Raw genomic sequence first — 25,600 nt, forward strand, 5'->3', positions numbered from 1 at the left:
TGCTTGTTGCATCCTGCCACAGACTGTGTAGAATCAGTTGAACAGGGTGCACCAATGAACGTCCTCCATCTCCATCCGTCCTTGTCCATCTCCTCTATTGTTACCCCAGGTGTGGTTCAAGGTCGAGAGACTTCAAAGTTGGTGGAGACTCAGGAATACTGTTACACAGCTACAGAAGGATTCTTCATTGCTGTTTCCGTAAGAGTTTTCTTTGACAAGTCAGGGTCATTAGCTCTGAGCTGAACCTGGAGGACCAGTGGACCACTCTTAGTCTGGCCTGTAACCTTTGACCTGCTTGGCATGGTTGACCCTACCAAGAGCCAAAGCTTAAAGCCCTGACTCCAGTCAACATAGCTCTCTGGGTCATTGAGATACACAACACTCCAAACCACAACATTGTGATATACAAGCACTATATTATTTCACTTCTTTTGTGTTCTATCTCATCAGAAATAAACAATAGTATTTTACACTCTTTATTGAATTGAATTGAATCGAATGGACTTTATTTCTTACATTCTTCATATACTTGAGGAGTAAAAGTCTTTACGTCGCCATCTAAATGTGCAATGGGCAATTTATAGTCATTTATAATAAATAGTATGTACGACAGGACAGTCAATAACATAGAAATACAGTTGTATCAGCATGAATTAATCAGTCTGATGGCCTGGTGGAAGAAGCTGTTCTGGAGCCTGTTGGTCCTGGCTTTTATGCTGCTTTACCATTTCCCAGATGGTAACAGATGAAACAGTTTGTGATTGGGGTGCCTCGGTTATCCAGTGATCCTTCGGGCCCTTTTTATGCACCTTTCTTTGTAAATGTCCTGAATAGTGGGATGTTCACATCTGCAGATGCACTGGGCTGTCTGATCACTCTCTGTAGAGTCCTGTGATTGAGGGAAGTACAGTTCCCATACCAGGCAGTGATGCAGCCAGTCAGGATGCTCTCAGTTGTGCTCCTGTAGAAAGTTCTTAGGATGTGGGGGCCCATACTAAACTCCTTCAACCATCTGAGGTGAAACAGGCACTGTTGTGCCTTTTTCACCACACAGTCGGTAAATACAGGCCATATGAGGTCCTTGGTGATGTGTATGCCAAGGAACTTAAAGCTGTTCACCCTCTCAACCCCAGATTTATTGATGTCTATAGGGGTTAGCCTGTCTCCATTCCTCCTGTAGTCCAGAACCAGCTTTATGATCTTGTGTGCTGCTATTAATTTCAGTCGTTTAAATATCTGAATCACTAAATGTCTCTGCTCCTGCACTGCCTTTACTTTCTTCCTTTTAATGGGTTGAGTTTCTCTACTATGATGAATAATCTCCCACTACAGCATTGAATTTCATTTCCCATTTATATATAAGCCTATAATGTCATCCTGTATTTTGATAAAGCCATCCATATTATTAGTTTTAGCTCAGTTTTGCATAATCCAGAAATCTTATTTGCATACTTCTGTTTCTTGAGTCTAAATCGTTTTCTCGTAAAACTGCAAGCAACAACACTCAGAATCAGAATCAGGTTACTATCGCTGGCATGTCATGAAATCTGTTTTTTTGCAGCAGCAGTACCTTGCAATGCATAATATTTAAAAACTATAAATTACTATAAGAAACATATTTAAAAATAAATTGAGTAAGTACAGTCGGCCCTCCTTATCCGTGGGTTCCGCATGCGCGGATTTAACCAACTGTGGATCAGGAAAACCCAGAAGTTCTCTCTCCAGCACTCGTTGTTCGAGCATTGTTTGCCTCGCGTCTCGTTCATTCGTTACTTGTGTTGTGAGCGAGAGGAAGGAGCTTAAGGCTAGTAAGGGATGGCTGGCTAGATATGTAAAGTGCTACAGCCTCAAAAACTTAAAGATCACGGGAGAATGGGCATCGGCTGATGCTCTTCCCAGAAGAGCTACGAAGGTTGCGTCTGAACGTGTACAGACTTATTTTTCTTGTCACTATTCCCTAAACAATACAGTATAACAACTATTTACATAGCAATTACATTGTATTAGGTATTATAAGTAATCTATAGATGACTTAAAGTATACGGAAGGATGTGCGTAGGTTATATGCAAATACTACACCATTTTATATAAGGGACTTGAGCATGTGCGTTTTTTGAACCAATCCCCCACGGACTGTAGTACAAAAAGAGAGCAAATCAAATAATGAGATGATGTTCATGTGTTTATTGTCTATTCAGAAATCTGATGGCGCAGGGGAAGAAGCTGTTTCTGAATTGTTGACTGTATATCTTCTGACTCCTATACCTCCTTCTTGATGATAGCAGTGAGAAGAGGGCCTTAATGATGAATGCCACCTTCTTGAGGCATCCCCTTTTGAAGGTGTCCTCGATGCTGGGCAGGCTAGCACCAGTGATGGAGCTGGCTGAGTTCACAAATTTCTGCAGCTTTTTCCGATCCTCCATACCAGACGGTGGTGGAACTCTCTCCAAAGTACACCTGTAGAAATTTCCGAGAGTATTTGGTGACATTGTTAGTATAAATCTACAAGATTTCCTTCTTTCAGTAGTGTGAGAAGCTTTCTGGATTACCTTCCATCTATCACATGACTGTAGCATTCGTTCATTCATTCCGACTACCCGATCGCAGACTCCATACATCCACAAACACTGAGTATGAATCTCTTGTGTTGTGGCTAATGAAAGTCAGACACCATGTATATTGTAAGAACAACATTATCTTTGCCTGCTCTTTCTGTTAGTCCTTCAACATGATCTTCACTTTTGAAGTCCACATTTACTAATTTTTGTTAAATTCGCTGATTTTTGTTTATCTTGTTTATAATATTTTGATTACTTGCACTATTTTTAATGATATATTACTGTAATTAATTTACTTATTTAATTATTTTTCTTTCTATATTATCATGTACTGCACTGTACTGCTGCTGCTAATTTCACAAACTTCAGGACACACAGGCCAGTGGCAGTAAACCTGATTCTGATTCAAACTTCTCATGAAGCTGCCATTGCACATATGGCATTAAGCTTTGCTGCTCCACAATTTCATGGATGAGCTTTAACTGTTTTTTTGTCAGATTGATATAATTCCCTTTTGCATTGAATTTTTATGTGCAGGTATTTCTTTAGTTTATTTTGCTATCCCTGAATGTAGTCTATCTGGGCCCAGGACTTAGTAAGACACGAACAAAATGAGAACTTTGGAGATAGCACAATTAAATGGAATTAATTCCCTATATTTGTTATAATGTACAAACATAGATTCACACAAAGCGGTGTAATTTGCATTAATAAATAAATAAATATTTAAACGGGAGTTGCTTACAATCATATTATTTCAAAACAAGTTTGTGATGAGGTTAGGTAATATCGCCATCTAGTGATCATTACAAGTAACTACAAATAGGGAGTCTATTCTAAATGCCGAAATGGGCAGTTTTATTATTACAGTAAATGGAAACATGAAATAATGAGTAAATGTAATAACAGGAAACAAACACACACACAAAGGTATCTTTTATTTGATAAGATCTGCTGTTCAGCATTGTGTTAAAATATTTAATCATTGACACATATGTAAATATGGGCCATACTGCCCAGTATTGTAAATTTAATTATTTTTTCATGCAGTTTTGTAATTTTGATATAATTAGGTTGCTATGACAAATTAATTTCAAAAGTATGTGTAGTAAAATGAGTGGATTGTCTCTCCAATTAATTACTTCAATTGTCATTTGTCATAATGTATGACAATATTCAATGTTCAATGTCATTAATGTATGTTCAAATATAATGCATAAATTTCCATATAAACTGCTGTGCATCTTGACGGTCATGGACAAAGTAAAGAGCAGATAACTGTTGGGAACATTTATCCTGTTATGGAAGCTAGGACTTATTCCTCACTCCGATTTTATGCCGTAATGTGTTACCATGTTCCAGAAGACGTAGCGCTGAAAGGAGGACAATCCAATCTAAGCCAAGGGGAGAGTCTTTCAAAATGTCAGCTGGGTGCCTATGACCTTTGAGTGCCAATATAGTAAACAACTGGATACAGAATGCTCTGAAGGTTCTACATAGAAGACCTTTAGAAGACTTTAGTCATCTTCCTGTTCAAGTTCATGTAGAACACTTCCAAGTTTTCCTTGGTCCTACTCATGACCCTTTCTAGCTCTCCTAAGTTTCCTTGTCAGCTCCTTCCTGGCTACTTTATCGCTTTCTCAAGCCCTACCTGATCCTTGCTTCCTAAATCTAATGTGTGCTTCCTTCTTCCTCTTGACTAAATGCTCCACCAATCTCTTGCCAGTTATAGTTCCTCCATCCTACCATCTTTTTCCTGCTTCAATGGGACAAACCTATCTCGAACCCCAAGCAAGTGCTTGATGAACAATCTCCATGTTTTTGTTGTACTTCTCCCTGAGCGCATCTGTTCCTAATTTATACTCCCATCTTCCTGCTTAATAACAGCATAATACACCTAGCCCTAATTAAAAACTTTCCCATACCATCTGCTTCTATCCCTGTCCAAGACTATGTTAAGTCTCCCAAGAAACCTTAAGACACTAAATTGTTTTACAAAATACATCCAAACACTGTATGGACTTGGTCTTTTCTGCTAAGAAAAATATCCCATCCCTCATTCTTAACAATATCTGGGCTTAGAGGGTAGCCAAATTCACTACATTGCAATTGCTAACAGAGCACTCATTTTCTACCTCTTCTGGCCTATCAGCTAAAAATTAATGAAACTTTCAGAAGCAGTTATTGTTCTGCCTCTAAATTCCTCCAGACTTCAGTGGATCATGAGCCAATTTGGAGGGTAGCCGGGTGTCAACCATAACGCTGCAGTCTCTAAATGCACATAAAGATCTGACTGAGTACGGATCATTGTCATTAGCAAAGCAGGTGAAGTGTTACGGCATTCTGATAGTTTTATGGCCACGATTGCTGACACTTATTATTTATATACTTGATAACATATTTGAAATTCCTCTGCTGGCACAGCAGGATTTAACCTGATTACTCCATGTCAACAGCTTAGGCCTTTGGATGCTAGAACAGTAAATTGAGCACAGTGCTATGACAAACTGAAGTTGTTAACTCAAAGAATGGTCTTTTCTGTGCGGACATTATCATTATCCCATGCACTCCCAATGATTTATTCTGCCGCTATTGTACAAAATGTGCCCTTTAAGATTATTAATTCTAATTGATGCTAAGTAAATGCAGAGGAAGTTCAATCGAAGGTTAATTGCTTTCGTGGTGAAAAGTAGAACCATGGCCTTACTTCTAGGAGGTTCAATTAAGAGCCTAGATAGGTCATGCCTTTGTTATTTTCTGTTTCTGAAATTTCTTGTACATATATATATTGCAAATGATTATTTTGAATTATTTAGGAATGTAACAGAAAATCAGTGTAAGATGTTTAATATATAAATCCATGGCTAAAATTTGAATGACAGTAAGTGCATACATTAAACTTCCAATTACATCAAAAAGAGGTCTGAAAATAAAGCATATCTTCATATGTAGACTGCCAGAGTATTTACTCTGCAGTGACCCAAAGTTGACATAAAAGGAATTATTTTCTGTCTGGATTCTCTAACCTCAGCACACATTAAGAATTTAGACAGATAGATCCCATTAGGAGAAAGAGCCTAACCATTAATGTTCGGTGAAAAAACGTAAGTTTCAATAGTAATGCAGTACTGGAAAATTATGCCTAAGTTTTCCTTACTGCATTTGGAATTTGCTGCTATGGTCACTTTTTTTGGTAACTTATGGTATCGGTGAGTCCTTCTGAAATAGGGTCTAGAGATGATTATAATTCTCACTCATTTAATTGTGTGAGCATGGAGATTTCAGGAAATAAAGCCTTTATTTGTGCCATCCGTCTTCACGTGAGCTGGTATAATAGACATGGTATAATCACGTGACACAGAATTTTAAGGGAGTACAGACTCACCAATATTAAGGTAGCATTTCCCTTAGCAGCTAACAGATATATACCTCAGTGGTAACATCCCTGCAGGCCAGATCACAGTGATTTTTAGCCATCTGTTTTAGAAAAAATTTGTGACTATCTGCTGTGTAGATGCCATTTTTTTTCCAGATTTCCCCACTAAAGTGTAATTACAGAACGAGCTTTGTTTCACATCTGACCTCTCCGGTATCCCTGGCTAATAACAAAGTCAAGGTGAGATTCCCTCATGGTCTGTGCTAAGCGGAATGAACATATCCATCAGCTTTATATCAGCCAGGGCTGAAGGATCTACCATAATCCATTCATTGAAATTGGCTTACAAAACTTTAACTTAAAAAGCTAAGTGAATGCAGGTGTTTTAATTTATGAGGCAAATGTGGTTTTAAATGAATTATTATTTGCTTTGGTTAGTATTTTTGCTTTGATTATTTAAACGACATTTGGAATTGGCAATAAATGCCTCTTTGCAGTGTAATCTGTCAGAATGCTCTATAGAGGAGGCCCTGTTCCACCACCTGAGGCGTAGTGTTTGCTTTGAGGCTTAGTCAGCACTGGAGTAGCACTGGGGCTGAGGCCGTGAGGACAATGGGAACAGGTAAGTGCCACTGTGCATACACTGCAGCCCAAAATCTGTTCTGACTAACAAGGCGGACTGACTGTGGACAGACAGGGTCAAAGGATGGGCTTCTGCTGCCTTTGTACGCCTTCTGACTGTGACAGAAAATAAGAGGCAAGCCACAAGATATTTCCCAATATGCGTACTTGCAAATTGTGTTGCCCTAACCCAGGAAAGGTCTCTCAAATCCTGCTTTCAAAAACAGTAATATTTGTCCAGGATGAAACAAAAAATGCCCGGAATATTCAGCGAGTTGCTGGAATCTGCAGGTAAAACAGATCAAAGCAGCGTTATGAACCTTGCCCTTCTTGACAAATGATCATTGACCCAAATCTTTGGCACCAATATTGCTGGGTGGTGCAAGCAGTGCTCACACGTAACATTAACGTTCAGCTATTAAAACCAGTAATTCTTGTACATGTGCCGTCAACCATAGACGCATGAGACTCACTGGCTGATAGATAGTGCAGCATCTGGTCTTATAAGGAGACCGGTCGTGGAGCTCAGTTTTACTAGGATCTGAACCTTGTGCTCCAAAATCACTGCTGAGATCCTTTGCCAGTTCAGCTCGCTCATATGATCTCAAATGCCATGGATTTCAGTGTGGATTCTAGGCAGAAAAAGAGGAAATAAAGGGGGATGCCAAATCATTTTTACTTATGTGGTTCACTTACCTTTATCTAAAATATATTTTAGTTTATTAATCGCTTATTTAAATCTAATCACCTGTTAGAAATCCCTGCAAGACTGAGAAATTCAAAAACTATAATTTTATCTAACAGCTTTAACAAGATACAGCACTGCCTCTGAGCAGGGAAAGGTTCACCCGAGGCCTAGTCACCATTTCAACCTCACTACCAGACTTACAGGTATGGAAAACCAATGAGATCGCCCTCTGTAAGAACTAGAGGGCTACAAGAAATCTAAAGTCCAACTCAGACAAATAACTTGGTTTCTATCTCTACACCGATGCTGCCTGATCTGCTGAGTATTTCCTCATTTTCTGTTTTCTTATCAGGTTGCAAACATTTACAATATTTTGTCATTTCTATCTGTGATATCTCTTCATTATCATACTTTTTGGATTAAAATCAGGTCTTTTTTAGATAAATAACTGTCTAAGTAGGTGGATATTCAGTAAAGTCTGATTTAAGAGATGTTTTAATCTATAAAATAAATCAGCCTTTTGCCAGAAAATAGTGGCTTAGTAATTTCCCTTGTTAGGAGGAGAACTGTATGTTTTTTTATAGGCATCCATTAGTCTCATGAGACCATGGATTTGCACCTTGGAAGATTTCCAGGGCGCAGGCCTGGGCAGGGTTGTATGGGAGACCGGCAGTTGCCCATGCTGCAAGTCTCCCCTCTCCGCACCACCGACGTTGTCCAAGGGAAGGGCACTAAGACCCATACTTGGCACTGGTGTCGTTGCAGAGCAATGTGTGGTTAAGTGCCGTGCTCAAGGACACAACATGCTGCCTCAGCTGAGGCTCAAACTAGTGACCTTCAGATCACTAAACCAATGCCTTACCCACTAGGCCACGCACCAACAACAGGAGAAATGGAAATTCTTATGGAAATTCACCACAAATTTATCCCCTTTGTTCATACATTGTGTGTAACATAAATCCACAAGGTCCTTTGCCATACAGTTCACAATCTGGAAGATGGGAGAAGTTCGCACGGAGGTCTGTGTGAGATTACAGAACCCAGTTCAAATAACAAGAACTGTCATGAGTTATCAGATCCAACTGGATATTTCCCACTTAACTCACTGGGGATGGTTTTCATTTCAAGGGGATACTTTTAGATAGAATCAAACTGGCCTCTAAATGAGATGATGCAGACCAGATCGGAGCCAAGAAAACAGAAAAATATCTTGACCTAAACTGTATGTATTCTTCTATTTAAAAATTCTGAAACCATTATTAAAGCAGGAAAGTTACAGAACTCTAAATCCATAGTATTCCACTCATCTTTCTAAAGACAAGACATTCTGCAGATGCTGGCATACACAAAAAGAGATCATGCAGATCTATGGAAGGGAATAAATAGTCAATGTTTCAGACCTAGACCCTTCATCAGGATTTGTGTGTGTTACTCCCTCATCTTTCTTGCAATTTGTAACCCAAGGTTCCCAAATCAGCAAAAAGAGTAAAAGCATGCATTTTTAAAAAGGTGAGTAAAAAAAAATTTTTGTACCATCAGTGTAAACAATTTTTTTTACTATTGATTCATGTTTTTTTTTAAAAAGGTAAGGTGTAGAGATCCAAGACAGGGAATATCAGTCAGGTTACCTCTTCTTTCTTACTCAGATCCACACCTCCACGGTACTGATGGGTTCTTTTTCACTTTGAGATCCTGAACAACCTCTCAACCTTGGTCCCAGCTCTCACTTGTCCTCTGACTTAACTGGTAGCCAAGGTCATGACTCACAACAAGAAACCAACCTTGAACTACCATCCACCTTCCTTGACATCTCTTCTTCCAGACAGGAACCCAGTCCTGAGTTCACCTGATAGAGTCCTTTTCATGCTCCACCACATCACAACCTGCACATAAAATGACAAAGAGGGACTCATTAAGATCCAAAGCTTGAACTTTGTTGTGGTAAGTCCACAACCAAAATGATTGTTGGTGAGACACACATGATCACTTTAGCATACTATTTCTCGGGAGCCAAATAATTTCTACCCTACTGTTTTTACCTTGAATGTATTTGGCAATTGGAAAACAAATTGCCCCCTAAATCTCACAAGTTTCAAGAATTGTTTCTTTCCTTTAGTTTACCTTTCCAGCTTATTTGCATATTTCTAGATATAAATCTCATCTCTGTCAATGCAATGTGCAACACTTTGGCATTTAAAATTTATATCTGATTTACATAAAGGAGCCTTTATGTAATTATGTGTGGTAACCTGGTGCAGATTTATTAACACAGTTGCAAATGCATTTAACACATAAACAAATCATTTTAAATTTAATCCAATGACCCATGAATTACCCAATTCTAATTAACTGAAAATAAAACTAAAACCTTTTGCCATTTATATTGGTGAACAATAGCCAGGATTTTTTAAAATCAGAGTTAAAATATGTATTTATTTTAAAACATTTAAAGCATTACTACTCCCAAAAGAGTAGCTTATTTTCAAGATGCTCTACAAAAGGGCACAATTAACAAAGGCACTTGATGGTAACTAATTTGATCAGAGGGCTTGGTCAGTTGTGTGGGCAAAACCAACTACTATCAACAGAAACTCAAATTTGCTCCAGATGAAATTATCACAGTAAATTCTAAAATTTCTTGTACCACTTTGACCAAATCTAGCTGGATTGCAGGGAAAGCAAGTAGGCAAAGTCAACCAGAACTTGCAGATCTGGTACCTCAAGCTTGGCGTCACAAATGGGAGATTGACAGAGTCTAACAACTGGTCTTTGCTGGTCCTTTTGGACTAGAAATGGGCACCAGTACAACATATTAGAGAGAAAAAAGACACAATTCCACAAGAATGATACCCTGATTCAGATTTCAACTGAGGGGACATGGAAAAGAAGATAAATGACAAAGCACTTAAATATCAGAATTTCCATTGAATGGACAATCCTGCAGTATGCTGTTAGATATGTAAGGACTTCACTCTTGAGAAAGTTTGGTCCAAAGATTTAGCAAGAAAGCTCTCATGATCTCATTTATATCTGCCAGATTTCCCAGCTCTGCACTGCAGACTTGGACCTCACCTCATCTTACAATGAAATAGAAGACCATTCAGTCCATCAACTCCATGCTAGCTCTCAATAGAGAAAGCTCAACATTTGCACTACCCGTCTAATTCACTGTACTTGTGTGACTTATTCTTTATCAAGCATGTCCATCGACTCTCCTTTGAATCATTTTAGACACTAACCTGCTCTCAGGGGTAATTTACAGTAACCACTTACCCTACTAGCTAGTCTTTGTGTTGCGGGAGGAAAGCAGAGTACCAAGTGGAAATCCACACAGAGAGGAAAACATGCAAACTCTGAACGGGCAAAAGATCAGAAATGCCCAATGCATTCGCAAAAATGGAATTTCAATAATGCTATTGCTTTCTGACGAGAACATTTCTCATGTAATTTAGATTCCTGTTTATATCCAACATCACAGTTCTTGGTTCACTCGTCCCCTTTGTTTTCCTGCTCATTTTCTTTTATTCCTCATAATGAGGGTTTGAGAAATTAATTGACTAAATTTCCACTTCTGGCCAGCTAATCTTTTGGTAGAAAGCCTTTGGCAACTGAACAGAAAATGAACCCACTATACTGAGGCTGTGTTCCCCACCCCACCCGCATCCTCATTCACAGTTAAACGTTCACGTAGACCATATTCTGACAAAGAGAAAACTCATCCATGTGTGTCAAACCCTAACTATATTAAATAAGCAATCAATAGATTTGCTGATCGGAATTAAGATGAGTGCCGAGTGTCATTCAGAATGTCATAAAATCAATTGTTTAGTGGTAATCGTTCAGTGACCCTGCTGTGACCAGAAAGAGGCAATTCCATTGTTGTAAGTCTAATTGCCAGTTGAATTCAAGTAATAATTCCAGTGAGATGTTGTTAAAACTGTATAAAACTAAATGAAATGTTGACCTAGTCACTTTAAGATGGTAACAAACGATTAAAAATGGCAAACGTGCCCCTTCCAAGGTCTGTGACTTCAATCCATACCTAATCCATATGTACAGTACTTGACATTAGCTTTGAAACTTTCTGAATCTTGTCGTTCCATGCACTTATTTTTAAAGAACCTATTCATCTGCGCTGTTTACTACACTTCCAAATGCATCTACTGGTTATAATTTCTTCTTCTGGAGAGTGTTTTACAAGTCAGGTGACTCCAGCCATTGTTAGCTCTGTTCAGAGATTCACTGTCTGGCATCAGTGGTCGCCAGGACTTAGGATATGCACCAGCTGCTCATACAACCATCCACCACCTGCTTCCTTGGCTTCATGTGGCCCAGATCATGGGGCTAAACAGGAGCTACATCTTGCCCGAGGGTGACCTGTGGGCTAGCGGAGGGATGGAGTGCCTTTGGTAGAGAAACCACCCAAAAGAAGTCGATAGCAAACCACTTCTGTAGAAAAAAATTACCAAGAACAATCACGGTCAAGGAAAGGCCATGATTGGCCACGTCATATGACATGGCATATATGAATGAACAGTTATAATTCAGAACATAGAACATAGAAATTTACAGCACATTACAGGCCCTTCGAGCCACAATGTTGTACCAACCATGTAACTTATTCTGGAAACTGCCTAAAATGGCCCTAGTGCATAGCCCTCTATTTTTTCTCTCTACTTATCTATCTAAGAGGCTCTTAAAAGACCCCATTGTATCTGCTTCCACCACTGCCACCAGCAGTGCATTCCATGCACTCACCACACTCTGTGTAAAAAAACTTACCCCTGACATCCCTTGGTACCCATTTCTAAGCACCTTAAGACTATGCCCCCTTGTGTTAGCCATTTCAGCCCTGGGTACAGCCTCCAACTATCCACACGATTAATTCCCCTCATCATCTTATACACCTCCATTAATCCACACCAGGCTTACTTCCCTCACAGGAAAATAGCCACTCACAGGAGACCTTGCCCACGCCCAGGATTACGGCTGCACAGGTGGAAGGTCAACTGAGGAAGATCTGTACCAGCAAGGCGGCTGGACCGGATGGAGTTTCCCCACGATTACTGAGGGCCTGTGCGACTGAGCTGGGAGAACCACTACAGCGCATCTTCAACATGAGCCTGGAGCAGAGAAGAGTACCCAGACAGTGGAAAACATCCTGTATTGTCCCGGTACCGAAGAAACCACAACCAAAGGAGTTGAATGACTTCAGACCTGTTGCCTTGACGTCGCACGTGATGAAGACCATGGAGTGGCTGATAATACAGAATCTGAGGCACAAACCAGGCACGCCCAGGATCCTCTTCAGTTTGCGTATAAGGAAAAGGTGGGAGTGGAGGATGCTATCACGTATTTGCTGCACAAATCACTCTCTCACCTAGATGGGGTCAGTTGTGCTGTGAGGATTACATTCCTTGACTTCTCTAGTGCCTTTAACACCATCCAGCCCAAGATCTTAAGGCACAAACTAACGGAGATGGGAGTAGACTCTCACATGGTGGATTGGATAGTGGACTACTTGACAGATAGACCTCAATATGTGCGGTTGGGAGACTGTAGGTCTGACACGGTGGTAAGCAGCACAGGGGCGCCGCAGGGAACCGTACTCTCTCCGGTCCTGTTCACCCTGTACACATCAGACTTCCAATATAACTCGGAGTCCTGCCATGTGCAAAAGTTCGCTGATGACACGGCCATAGTGGGGTGTGTCAGGAATGGACAGGAGGAGGAGTATAGGAAACTGATACAGGACTTTGTGATATGGTGCAACTCAAACTACCTGCATCTCAATATCACCAAGACCAAGGAGATGGTGGTGGACTTTAGGAGATCTAGGCCTCATATGGAGCCAGTGATCATTAATGGAGAATGTGTGGAGCAGGTTAAGACCTACAAGTATCTGGGAGTACAGTTAGACGAGAAGCTAGACTGGACTGCCAACACAGATGCCTTGTGCAGGAAGGCACAGAGTCGACTGTACTTCCTAAGAAGGTTGGCGTCATTCAATGTCTGTAGTGAGATGCTGAAGATGTTCTATAGGTCAGTTGTGGAGAGCGCCCTCTTCTTTGTGGTGGCGTGTTGGGGAGGAAGCATTAAGAAGAGGGATGCCTCACGTCTTAATAAGCTGGTAAGGAAGGCGGGCTCTGTCGTGGGCAAAGTACTGGAGAGTTTAACATCGGTAGCTGAGCGAAGGGCGCTGAGTAGGCTACGGTCAATTATGGATAACTCTGAACATCCTCTACATAGCACCATCCAGAGACAGAGAAGCAGTTTCAGCGACAGGTTACTATCGATGCAATGCTCCTCAGACAGGATGAAGAGGTCAATACTCCCCAATGCCATTAGGCTTTACAATTCTACCGCCAGGACTTAAGAACTTTTTAAAAGCTATTATTAATGCTTTTTGAGATAGTGATTTAGATGCATATCATATTTTTTTTTACTGAGTTAAGTATTGTATGTAATCAGTTTTGCTACAACAAGTGTATGGGACATTGGAAAAAAGTTGAATTTCCCCATGGGGATGAATAAAGTATCTATCTATCTATCTATCTATCTATCACCTCTATCAGATCACCTCTCATCCTCCGTCGTTCCAAGGAGAAAAGGCCAAGTACACTCAACCTATTCTCATAAGGTACTCCCTCCAATCTAGGCAACATCCTTGTAAATCTCCTATGCACTCTTTCTATAGTATCCACATCCTTCCTGTAGTGAGGCGACCAGAACTAAACACAGTATTCCAAGTGAGGTCTGACCAATGTCTTATACAGCTGTAACATTACCTCATGGCTCTTGAACTCAATCCCACGTTTGATGAAGGCCGACACACCATACACCTTCTTAACAACACTGTCAACCTGCGCAGCAGCTTTGAGTGTCCTATCGACACGGACCCCAAGATCTCTCACATCCTCCACACTGCCAAGAGTCTTACCATTTATTTTATATTCTGTCTTCAAATTGGACCTACCAAAATGAACCACTTCACACTTATCTGAGTTGAAGTCCATCTGCTTAGCCCAGTTCTGCATCCTATCGATGTCATGTTGTAACCTCTGATAATCCTCCAGACTATCCACAACACCCCCAACCTTCATGTCATCAGCAAATTTACTAATCCACCCTTCTACTTCTTCATCCAGGTCGTTTATAAAACTCACAAAGAGGAGGGGGTCCCAGAACAGGTCACTGCAGAACACCACTGGTCACCAACCTCCATGCAGAATGCGAACCACCTACAACCACCATTTGCCTTCTGTTGGCAAGCCAATTCTGGATCCACAAAGCAAGGTCTCCTTTGGTCCCATGCCTCCTTACCTTCTGAAGGAGCCCTGCATGGGGCACCTTATCAAATGCCTTGCACTACATCCACTGTTCTACATTCATCAATGTGTTTTGTTACACCCTCAAAGAGATCAATCAGGCTCGTAAGGCACGACCTACCCTTGACAAAGCCATGCTGACTATCCCTAATCAGATTATATCTCTCCATATGCTTATAAATCCTGCCTTTCGGGGTCTTCTCCAACATATCAAAAATAAACATAGAAATGTAAAAAGTAGGAACAAGATAAGGCAATTGACCCTTAGGAGTTGCTTCCAGGTTCAACTGATCAAGGCTCAACATTCAGTTTCTGATTTCTCCAACAACTTGCCCACCAGAAGTTAATCTTCCTTTCATACTTTTTTGTTAGGGGAAGTGTATACCAATTGGCCTCAATATGAAAAAGAATTTCAGAATGAATATTGTATACATTTCTCTGATGTTAAATGTACCTATTGAACCCATTGAATATGATTTATAATTTTCTGTTTATGGTTCTACCGGTACACAATTTATTTATTTATTTAGAGATACAGTGCAGAACAAGCTCTTCCAGCCCAATGAGGCTCACCACCCAGCAACCCACCTATTTAACACTAGCCTAATCACAGGACAATTTACAATGACCAATTAACTTACCAGCTGATAAGACTTTGAACTGCAGGAGGAAACCAGAGCACTTGGAGGAAACCCCACAGTCAAGAGAAGAATGTAGAAATTCAGCTCATGATTGGGCCCATTTACTTTCCTGGCTTCCGTTCCACAACGCACACCACATACAAGCTAACAAGTTGCTGGCTTATGCGACAATGACAGGAACCAACATTAAAAGTAAAGAGAAATCAAAAAGGTTGGGAGATCACTACTTCCCAACCTCAAAACAGTCATAGAACCAACTTACGTCATTCAGTCCAGAATATCAGAAATGGAAACTTCTAAAAGCATGATGACAACATCAGCAAAGCACTCCAAAGGGAAAACTAAATTCATAGAGGTCTTTGTGTACTTCAGAGTTTGATTGGATAAATGTTACAAAGATCAGGGAGAATAAAACCAGGGATAATTACTAATAGAGCATTCAGGAGAAACGTCTTTAACAAGAGTGTGGTTAGAAGTTAGCAGCATGTGAAATAGTTTTATATCATTTTATTTCAAGGTATAGCACAGTAAAAGGCCCTTACAACCCAACAAGCCTGTGCCAGATCATTAAACCCATGTGATCAATTAACCTACTAATGGTAGTTAGTCCTTGGAATGGTGGAGGGATCCCACAGAGGCACAGGGAGAGCATACAAACTCCCTCTAGACAGCGGCAGAATTGGATCCGGGTTGCTGGTGCTGCAACAGCATTATGCTAACTGCTATGCTACTGTGATGGTCTGCTATCCATCTGAGTAACTATTCACCTCAACAGTTAGTTGTTGCAAGTCCAGCCACGTTTAAGGAGAAACTAGGTAAACACGCGCTTGGAAGAAAGGTGTAGAGTTAGGATGGGGGGCATTAAACGGCTTTGTGAGAAGAGTTGTATGAAATATAAACAGAGACATGGTCTACTTCGTTTAAGTGGCCTTTTCTTGGGTTGTATGTTACATTTAATTCTATGAATAATACATGCTGAGCTGAACAAGGATACAGATTCTCATGTGAAATCATGAAACAAGAAGAAAATGTCACGGTATTTAGACCAAAGCGACCATCATTTTATAACTTATTTCAGTTCTTCTTATGTATTCCTCTGGTTTGGTAATAGTTGAATTTTATTTCTTGATTTCAGTATTTTAATTCCAAAGGGAATTAAAGCAGCTATTTATGACTCAGTGACAGAATCATGAGCGCAAAGGAGCTGTTTCCTTTCCCGCCTAATTGGACACAAAATAGCACTGACACATGTGATGCTGTTAAAGAACATCAGATGTAAGTTTAGTTCAATATATGTATTCATCCAAAGAATATGGTATAATTATTTGTTTAATAGTAATTAAAACTGACACACTGTATTCAATCAAGAGATTTTCCAACAATTAATATAAACTATTTAACAAGTATAATCAAAAATAAACACAGAAATGTAAAAAGTAGGAACAAGATAAGGCAATTGACCCTTAGGAGTTACTTCCAGGTTCAACTGATCAAGGCTCAACATTCAGTTTCTGATTTCGTCCAATATCACTCAATTCCTTTAGCTTTAAGAAATACTGTATTTAATATCTTCCCCTTATTTCAACATATTTAATGACTGGGTTGAGAATTCCACAGTTTCAACATCTCTAAGTGAAGAAATTTCTCCTGATCTTGAAATGTTAAGCCCTCATGTCATTTAGAACCACTCTAGAGAAATTTGCAGTGCTATACAAACATCTTAGGCACGTATACAGTATATAGCTAGGGTGCCTAAGACTTGTGCACAATATTGCACTTTTCAATGTGGAGCAGAGAGTGAGTTTGTAAAGCTGGCAAAAGCAAAGGATGTTGGGAATGGCGAGGGTAGAGTGTCACGGAAGGGGTGTGAGACAGGTGGCAGAGAAGTGCTGGGGCATGGGAGTGGCGCAGGTGCAGATGCACCCAGCCCTGAGACAGCAGACAAGGTCATTTCATTCCATACAATTGGTTTATTGATCATTATAGATCACTCCATTGCCCCTTTCCCAACCGTGATTCCACTCTACCTGCCCCTTTCTCATTCTCAGTGCACAATAGAGACCCATGTCAGAATCAGGTTTATCATCACACACATAAAAGTGCTACAGTACTATGCAAAGATCTTAAGCACCCTGGCTATACATAGGTGCTGAAGGCTTTTGCACAATAATGTAAATGAAATAACAATTAAAACATTTTTTTAAAACCTGCATCTTAATCTGTCTGGGTACTGTTAGAATTTTATGGGGTTTTCTTTGATTCTTCTAATTTCCGCTGAGTAATTGATCCAATCTCTCCTCAAACATTAGTTTTGCCATGCCAGATATCAATCTAGTAAACTTCATCCCAGACCAGAAACATCCTTCCTCGGATAAGGAAACAAAAACTGTACAGAAAGTTTTAGAGTAGTTTCCAGCACAGCCCTTCCAAGCTGCAGAGAGACACCCCTGCTCTTGTATATCCAATCTGCCTTCCAAGCTGCTTTCAGTCATTGATGTAGAAGAACACATTGTGCTGAACCAGGGGAAGATGTATTTGGAAAATCAGCCAAAATTTGATAAAGATGTAGATTTTAAGGATTATACAGGCGAAAAAAGGGTGTTTTCAGATCTGCAAGTTTTTGATATGTTTATTCAAGGAATCAGGGCCCAAACCTCGTTCCCTTTGAGAAGATAATAGTGAGTTTGCTTCTTAAACGGCTGCAGTCCTTAAGGTGTGGGTATACTCACAATGCCGTTAGGGAGAGAGTTACTGAATTTAGACCCAATGGCAGCAAAGGAATGGTGATACATTTCCAAATCAGGGCAGTTCACGGTTTTTGGGGATCGGGGGAACAACTTCCAGTTCATCATAAAGAAAGTGGTGAGAAGTGAACAGGTTAGAATTAGTATTAAATAAAATATCGATTCAGCTAGTATTTCCAAACATTTTCAACATTAATTGAAAGATTCAAGAGATCAGAGACACATTGGAAACCCACTCATTATTATTCCATGTTACTTGCAATGTGTTTAAGACTGACAGAAGGAAGAATTACTCTGAGTGACTTCTATAAATCTAATCAATAAAACAGGAGTTTGCTTTATTACACTGTATATAATGCATTGACAAAACCTTCATCATAAGTTCACATCTGAGCAGTCAAAGCTGCTTTCAGCTTTCAAAACATTATTTAACCTCTGGGATATTTGGCAGATGATGTTCTATAGATCTCTAATGAAATTTAAATTGGAACTGCTTCTAGCAGCGTTTGCTTTAAATATTTATATCTCAGTAACAGTCATAATATTTATATATTTATTTCCATGACTGTGAAATCTATAAAGGAAAGAATGGAAAGTTCTACATCACTGACTGCATGGACAAGCTGAGGTCTTAGTTCATTTGACGTACAAGGGAGCATCTAAGATCCAGCACAAAGAGGTGCTTAGAACCTCAATGAGGTGCTATTTTATTGTTGAGTTGGGCATTTTTGCAAAGCAGAATCATAGAAATATTGTCAGCAAGTACCTGGTTGCATTATTAGCTTAAACTAGAGGCATAGAGTTATAGAGAAGTACAGCACAGAAACAGGCCCTTCAGCCCATCTAGTCCATGCTGAAATCATTTAGACTGCCTACTGCCTTTGACCTGCACTGGGACCGTAGCCTACTATCCACGTACCTATCCAAACTTCTCTTAAATGTTGAAATCGAGCTTGCATGCACCACACATGCTGGCAGTTCATTCCACACTCTCATGACCCTCTGATTGGAGAGGTTTTCCCTCATGTTCTCCTTACAAGTATCAACTTTCACCCTTAACCCATGACTTCTGGATGTAGTCCCACCCAACCTAAGAAGAAAAAGCCTGCTTGTGCTTACCCTATCTATACACTTCATAAATTTGTATACCTCTATCAAATTTCCTCTCAAACTACTATGTTCTAAACAATATACGTAGTCCTAACCTATTCAATCTTTCCTTATAACTTCAGGTCCTCCAGACCCAGCAAGATCCTTGTAACTTTTCTCTGTACTCTTTCAAACTTGTTTACATCTTTCCTGCAGGTAGGTGACCAAAACTGCGCATACTACACCAAAATGGGCCTCACCAACATCTTATACAACTTCAACATGATATCCCATCCCCTGTACTCTATGCACTGATGAAGGTCAATGTGCCAGAAGCTTTCTTTACAAATCCTATCTACACGTGAAGCAATGAATTATGGACTGTATTCCCAGATCCTTTTGTTCTACCGCACTCCTCAGTGCGACTAACGTTCACTGTGTAGGACCTACCCTGATTGGTCGTACTGAAGTGCAGAACCTCATGTTTATCTGCATTAAATTTCATCTGCTCTTTTTCAGCCCACTTTTTCAGCTGATACAGATAACTCTACAAGCCATGACAGCCTTCCTCACTGTCCACTTCACCCCAATATTGGTGTCATCCTCAAATTTGCTGATTTAGTTAACGACATTGTCATCCAGATCATTGATATAAATGAAAAACTACAAGGGACTCAGCACCGATCCCTACAGTGCACCACTAGTCACAGACCTTCAGTTAGAGAAGAAACCCTCTCTGGCTTCTCCACAAAGCCAATATCCAATCCAATTTACTGCCTCATCCTAAATGCTGAGAGACTGAACCTTCGTGACCATCCTCCCATGCAGGACCTTGTCATGTGCCATACTAAAGTGCATGTAGACTACATCCACTGCTTTACCCTCATCCACCTTCCTGGTAACTTCCTCAAAAAACTTATAAGATTGGTTAGACATGACCTACCATGCATGGCCATGCTGACTATCCTCAATCAGCCCATGTCTATCCAAATACTTACATGTCCGATCCCTTAGAATACCTTCCAGTAACTTTCCCACAATTGATGTTAGACTCACCGGCCTATAATTTCTTGTTTATGTTTAGAGCAGTTTTTAAACAGTGGAACAAAACTGGCCACCTTCCAATCCTCTGGTACCTCTCCTGTTGCTAAGGATGATATAAATATTGCTTCTAGGGCCCCAGCAATTTCTGCACTTGCCTACCTTACTGTCTGAGGGAACACCTTGTCAGGCCCCAGGGATTTATCCATCCTGATTTGCCTCACAACAGCAAACACCTCCTCCTCTCTACCCTGTACAGGGTCGATGAAGTTGATGCCACTTTGCCTCACATCTACAGACTCTGTGTCTGGCTCCTGAGTAAATACAGATGCAAAGAAAAAATCATTTAAGATCTCCCCCATCTGTTTTGGCTCCACACGTAGATTATCATTCTCGTCTTCCAGAGGACCAGGTTTGTCCCTTGCTCTTAACATATCTGTAGAATCCTTTAGCAGTCTCCTTTACCTTGCCTGCTAGAGCAATTTCATACCTTCTTTTAGCCTCCCTGATTTCTTTCTTAAGTGTTCTCTTGCATTTCTTATACTCCTGAAGCACCTCATTTGTTCCTACTTGCCTGTACCTGCAATGCACCTCCTTTTTTCTCTTAACCAGTACCTCAATTTCTCTTGAAAATCAAGGTTCCCTAGACTTGTTATCTGTACCTTTTATTCTAACAGGCACATACAAGCTTTGTATTCTCAAAATTCTATTTTTGTAGGCCTCCCACTTACCAAGTAGAACTTTGCCAGAAAACAGTCTATCCCAATCCACGCTTGCGAGATCATTTCAGATATCATCAAAATTGGCCTTTCTCCAATTTAGAATCTCAGCCTATGGACTAGACCTATCCTTTTTGCATATTTACTTTGAAACTAATGGCATTGTGGTCACCAGATGCAAGGAGTTCCCCTACAGAACCTTCTGTCACTTGCCTTGTCTCATTCCATAATACCATTTGACAAACTCTGTCCAATCTAGTCCTTTTACAGTATGGCATTCCCAGTCAACGAGGTTTACACTTCATGAATTACAGCCATCCTTTGAAGTTGCGTAATGACTAACAATTTAAGAGAAGCATTAATCTATCTCTTTTATTATATTAAATGCAATAGTATCTCCATTGAAATAACTGGCAAAAAAATTTCATGACAACAGTGTAAGCATTTGTATGTTAAGTAAAGTGCAATTTCAGGGTCTGGTCATCCAGTTGTGTAGCTAACTGGCATTAAGCTATTACAGTGCCATCACCCCAAATTCAATTCTGCCACTGCTGTGAGGATTTTGTACGTTCTCCCTGTGACCATGGGGGTTTCCTCCGGGTACTCTAGTTTCTCTAACATTCCAAAGAACTACAGTTTAGGAAGTTAATTGGTCAGATGGGTGTAACTGGGTGGCATGGGCCCATTGGGCTGGAAGGACTTGTGCTCCATCTCTAAATAAGAAGCAAAATAAGATGGACGGTAGGATGGCAAGATGTATCATTGCTGAATCGGTGTGATTCTTAATTACCACACTAAAGGAAAACACTATCTTCTAACTGTTCAGAACCTTGAAAATGCCATTTGTTCACTGTAGCCTTGGGTTAAAAATCACTATTTTTTGTGGCCGGGTGAAGTAGAATATGGCATTCACGCAGTAAAAAGAGAAAATCTTGGAAATGTTCAATAGGTCAGGCAGCATCTCCGGAGTGAGAAACAGAGTTAATATGTCAGGATAATGACCATCCATCAGAATTGGGAAAAGTCAGACAGCAATATATTTTAAGATGCAGAGAAAGGGGAAGCAAAAGGGCAAATGGGATAGATTGCAGCAGCACTTAAATGGCAGTAATGGACGACAGTGCAAAGTGGAAGAGAACTTGAATGGAACAAGTAAGGCAAGAGGAGGTAACGTAGCAGTTACAGCAATTGCTTTATAGCACCAGTGATCACCAATTGGGACTCGATTCTCACCGCTGTCTGTAAGGAACTTGTATGCTCACCCTGTGGCTGCACAGCTCCCTTTGGGTGCTCTGGTTTCCTCCCACATTCCAAAGATGTACGGTTAGGGTTAGTAAGTTGTAAGCATGCTTTGTAGGTGCCAGAAGCACGGCGACACTCGAGAGCTGACCCCAGCATAATCATTGCCGATTTGATCTGATGCAAGCAATTCATTTCACTGTATGGTTCAATGTTTTGATGTCCATGTGACAAATAAAACAAATGGTTAATTTTTAAGTGAAATACAAAATGACAGAGATATTTCTCCTCATTACAGTCTTGAACGGTTTACCATTTATATCCTTCATCTATAAGCTCTAGTTCTGGACTCCCCAGCCATCCACAGCTTAATTTCTGCATCTAATCCGTCCCCCCTTGTTAAAATTCTGCAGATCTTGTCACTACCACCTGTCTTCCCTGTATTACCATTGTTTCTGGAAGCATTGCCAGGATCCAGAAGAAATACCAGATTAATACCATCCACAAACGCATAAGGAAACTCAGGTCACAGCTTATGTGGGTCAAAGCTGACCTGGGACTCAGGTCATCTGGCATTTACAGGATTCCCTATGAATGTGGGGCAGCGTATATTGGCCAGACGGTGGAAACCGCTTCCAGGAGCACAGGAGGTGTATCCATTCGGGTTACCTGGAGAAGTCAGCGGTAGCAGAACACTGCATTCACAATAGCCATAGGATAGACTTCACAACACAAAACTACTGTGTGCGCCAATAGCTTTTGGGACCGTCTGGTAAAGGAAGCCTTTGAAATAAAGGAAAAGAATTTTAACAAAGATTGAGGTCTCACTCTGAGTAAGAACTGGAATTTGATCGTAAACAAGGTGGAAGAGTTGAAACCTGATTGGATGAGGACTAACCATTCAGGAGGGATGGAATACAGGGGTGTAAGTACCACCAGACTAGACTTGCCCAGGTATCATCCCTGAAGAAGATGGCAGAGTTTGTCATCAAAACATTAGTTATAATCATTACCTGTACCTGCTTGAAAGCCCAAAAAGTTTTTATTTGTTTATATGCCAGGAAAGCACTTGCCTCTATGGGGAGGAAGTTCACCACAATATTCAGCGCTTTGAATCATTGTGTAAAGAGAAGTCAAAGCTTCTTTGTTCTTTAGCCTTCCTTCTGAAATACTGGTACAAGGATACCTTCCCTAAGTTCATGAGGTTGCATTCCGCAGTGGTTTCTCCAGAGGCTAAATGCATTCTATGTTGAACTAGCCTAAATTTTGATTAGGGAGCATATCCATTACATTTGATCCACTCTGGACATCAACTCTTCACCTGGAGTTGACGGTCCTCTTCTCTCCTAGGGACTGGGAGTACATCAACAGGTCCCCTGCTGCCCAAGGTGAACTAGTTTCATGAAGGAATAGGGAAAGGAAAGTCAGGAAATACAACAAACCATCCAAAAAAAGTGCGGAAATCCCACCATTGGACCCAGAAGGGATTGTTGTCAATCAAACTGGGCAAAGCATCGATGAGGCAACTAGATCAGTTGTCGCCAGGGGGATAAACTTTGCACCGGTCCCCAGAGCTATACCTTATTGGGATGATATCGGCGGAGCAGAGCAAGAAAGCTGAAAGCTACCACTGGATACAGTGGAGGAGGTAAGAATAGAGGTCTGTATGGCCCAAAGAAGAGCCCTTTGCGGAAACTGAACATTACAAAAGGGCACTACAGCAAAACCCAGCCGTTACCAGCAGACAAAGGAAATGCAATGGTCCTGATGTTCTCCAAGAAATACCACTGGAAAGTCCAACAGATTCTGGACAATCCTGCCTACAGAGATCTACAGCGGCATCCCATGGATTCGACTGTCAGAATGTCTGAAGAAATCAGGACTGCCAGCAGACATACGCAAGACACCTCTGCCTCAGGCACCAGTACCACCAAGACTTTACGGGCTCCCTAAATACACAATCAGGGTTCCCGCCTGAGGCCTGTCATCGGTGGGATAGATTCTCCGACTTACTACCTCGCTAAGCATTTAACAACCATGCTGTCTCCCTCTGTTGGAGGCTGTGAGCATCACATCATGAATTCGACCAACTTTGTTAAAACGATAACCAACATTCAGCTGAACCCAGAGGACTTAATGGTCAGTTTCAACGTGGTTTCCCTGTTCACAAGAGTTCCCATCAAGGACAGATTGGTCCTCCTGTGATCAAGGTTTGATGAGGGTACCCTTACATTGACGTATTTCCTCTATAAGGGGAACTACAATGAACAAACGGACAGAGAGGCCATGGAATCGCCCTTGTCACCGGCTATTGCTAATTTCTACATGGTGGACTTTGAGGAGAGGCCTCTGAGTTCATCACCCTTGTGTCCCAAATGCTTCTTCAGATGACAACTTCGTAGTTTGGCCTCATGGACTCCAGGCACTCCAACAGTTCCACGACCATCTGACCAGTATACATCCAAACATTCAGTTCATGATGGAGATGGAGAAGAATGGTTGCCTCCCATTCCTGGACATTCTAATATGATGGAAACCGGACGGTAGCCTCAAACATGTCATCTATCAGAAACCCACTCACGTGGACTTCTACCTCAACAATTACAGCCAACATCGCATCTCCCAGTGTGGAATGGTTCTTTCTACTTTGATTAACCATGCAAAAACTATTTCAGACCCAGAGAGTCTCCCCAAGGAAATGTGATGATTACGCATGACATTCCTACAGAATGGCTACAAGGTGAAGGAAATCAATCAGGCCTTTAAAAGGGCTGACAGAAAAACCAGGAAACCCAGCAACAAGGATAAACCCATCACTATCACCTGTCTTCCCTATATTTCACAGTTTCAGGAAGGATTGCCAGGATCCTGAAGAAATACCAGATTAATACCCATCCACAAACCCATAAGAAAGCTCTAGTCACAGCTTCTGTGGGTCAAAGTGACCTGGGACTCAAGTTGGCTGGTGTTTACAGGATTCCCTGTGAATACAGAGCTGTGTATATCGCCGAGATGTAGACCCGTACAGTGGAAACCTGCATCAAGGAGCACAGGAGGTGTATCCATTTGGGTTACCCAGAGAAATGGGTGGTAGCAGGACACTGCATTTGCAATGGCCATAGGATTGACTTCGATGGCACAAAATATTCATTAGCTCTGGCCATGAAGACTCAACATTAGGGTTCTCAGAGCTAATATCCTTCCTGTTAAAGTATTGATGGAATACAAATATCCTTTGTGAAAGTTAATTATCCCTGAATGTCCCCATCGATAAAACCATGACCATAAGACATAAGAGCAGAATTAGGCCATTAAGCCTATCTCTGCCATGCCATCATGGCTGATTTATTATCCCTCTCAACTCTATTCATCTTCCCTTTCCCCATAATCTTTGATGCCTTGACTAACCAGGAAGCTATCAAACTCTGCCTTAAATATACACAACATCTTGACCTCCACAGATTTAACACGATCTGGCTAAAGAAATTCCTTCACATCTCTGTTCTAGAATGATGTCTCTCTATTCTGAGGCTCTAGCCTTTGGTCCTAGTCCCCC

General features: G+C 40.8%; 1 long non-coding RNA gene across 1 annotated transcript in view; it reads right to left on the reverse strand.

The window, feature by feature from the left end:
* Nucleotides 1–25,600, reverse strand: part of LOC140714640 (uncharacterized) — a 167,375-nt gene that overhangs the window by 13,706 nt on the left and 128,069 nt on the right. Inside the window, exon 2 of the long non-coding RNA XR_012095962.1 lies at nt 9,025–9,126. This is a non-coding gene — a long non-coding RNA (uncharacterized lncRNA). The remainder of the gene's footprint in view (nt 1–9,024; nt 9,127–25,600) is intronic.

The sequence above is a fragment of the Hemitrygon akajei genome, chromosome 22 (genome assembly GCF_048418815.1).
Source record: "Hemitrygon akajei chromosome 22, sHemAka1.3, whole genome shotgun sequence".
NCBI classification, from domain to species: domain Eukaryota; kingdom Metazoa; phylum Chordata; class Chondrichthyes; order Myliobatiformes; family Dasyatidae; genus Hemitrygon; species Hemitrygon akajei.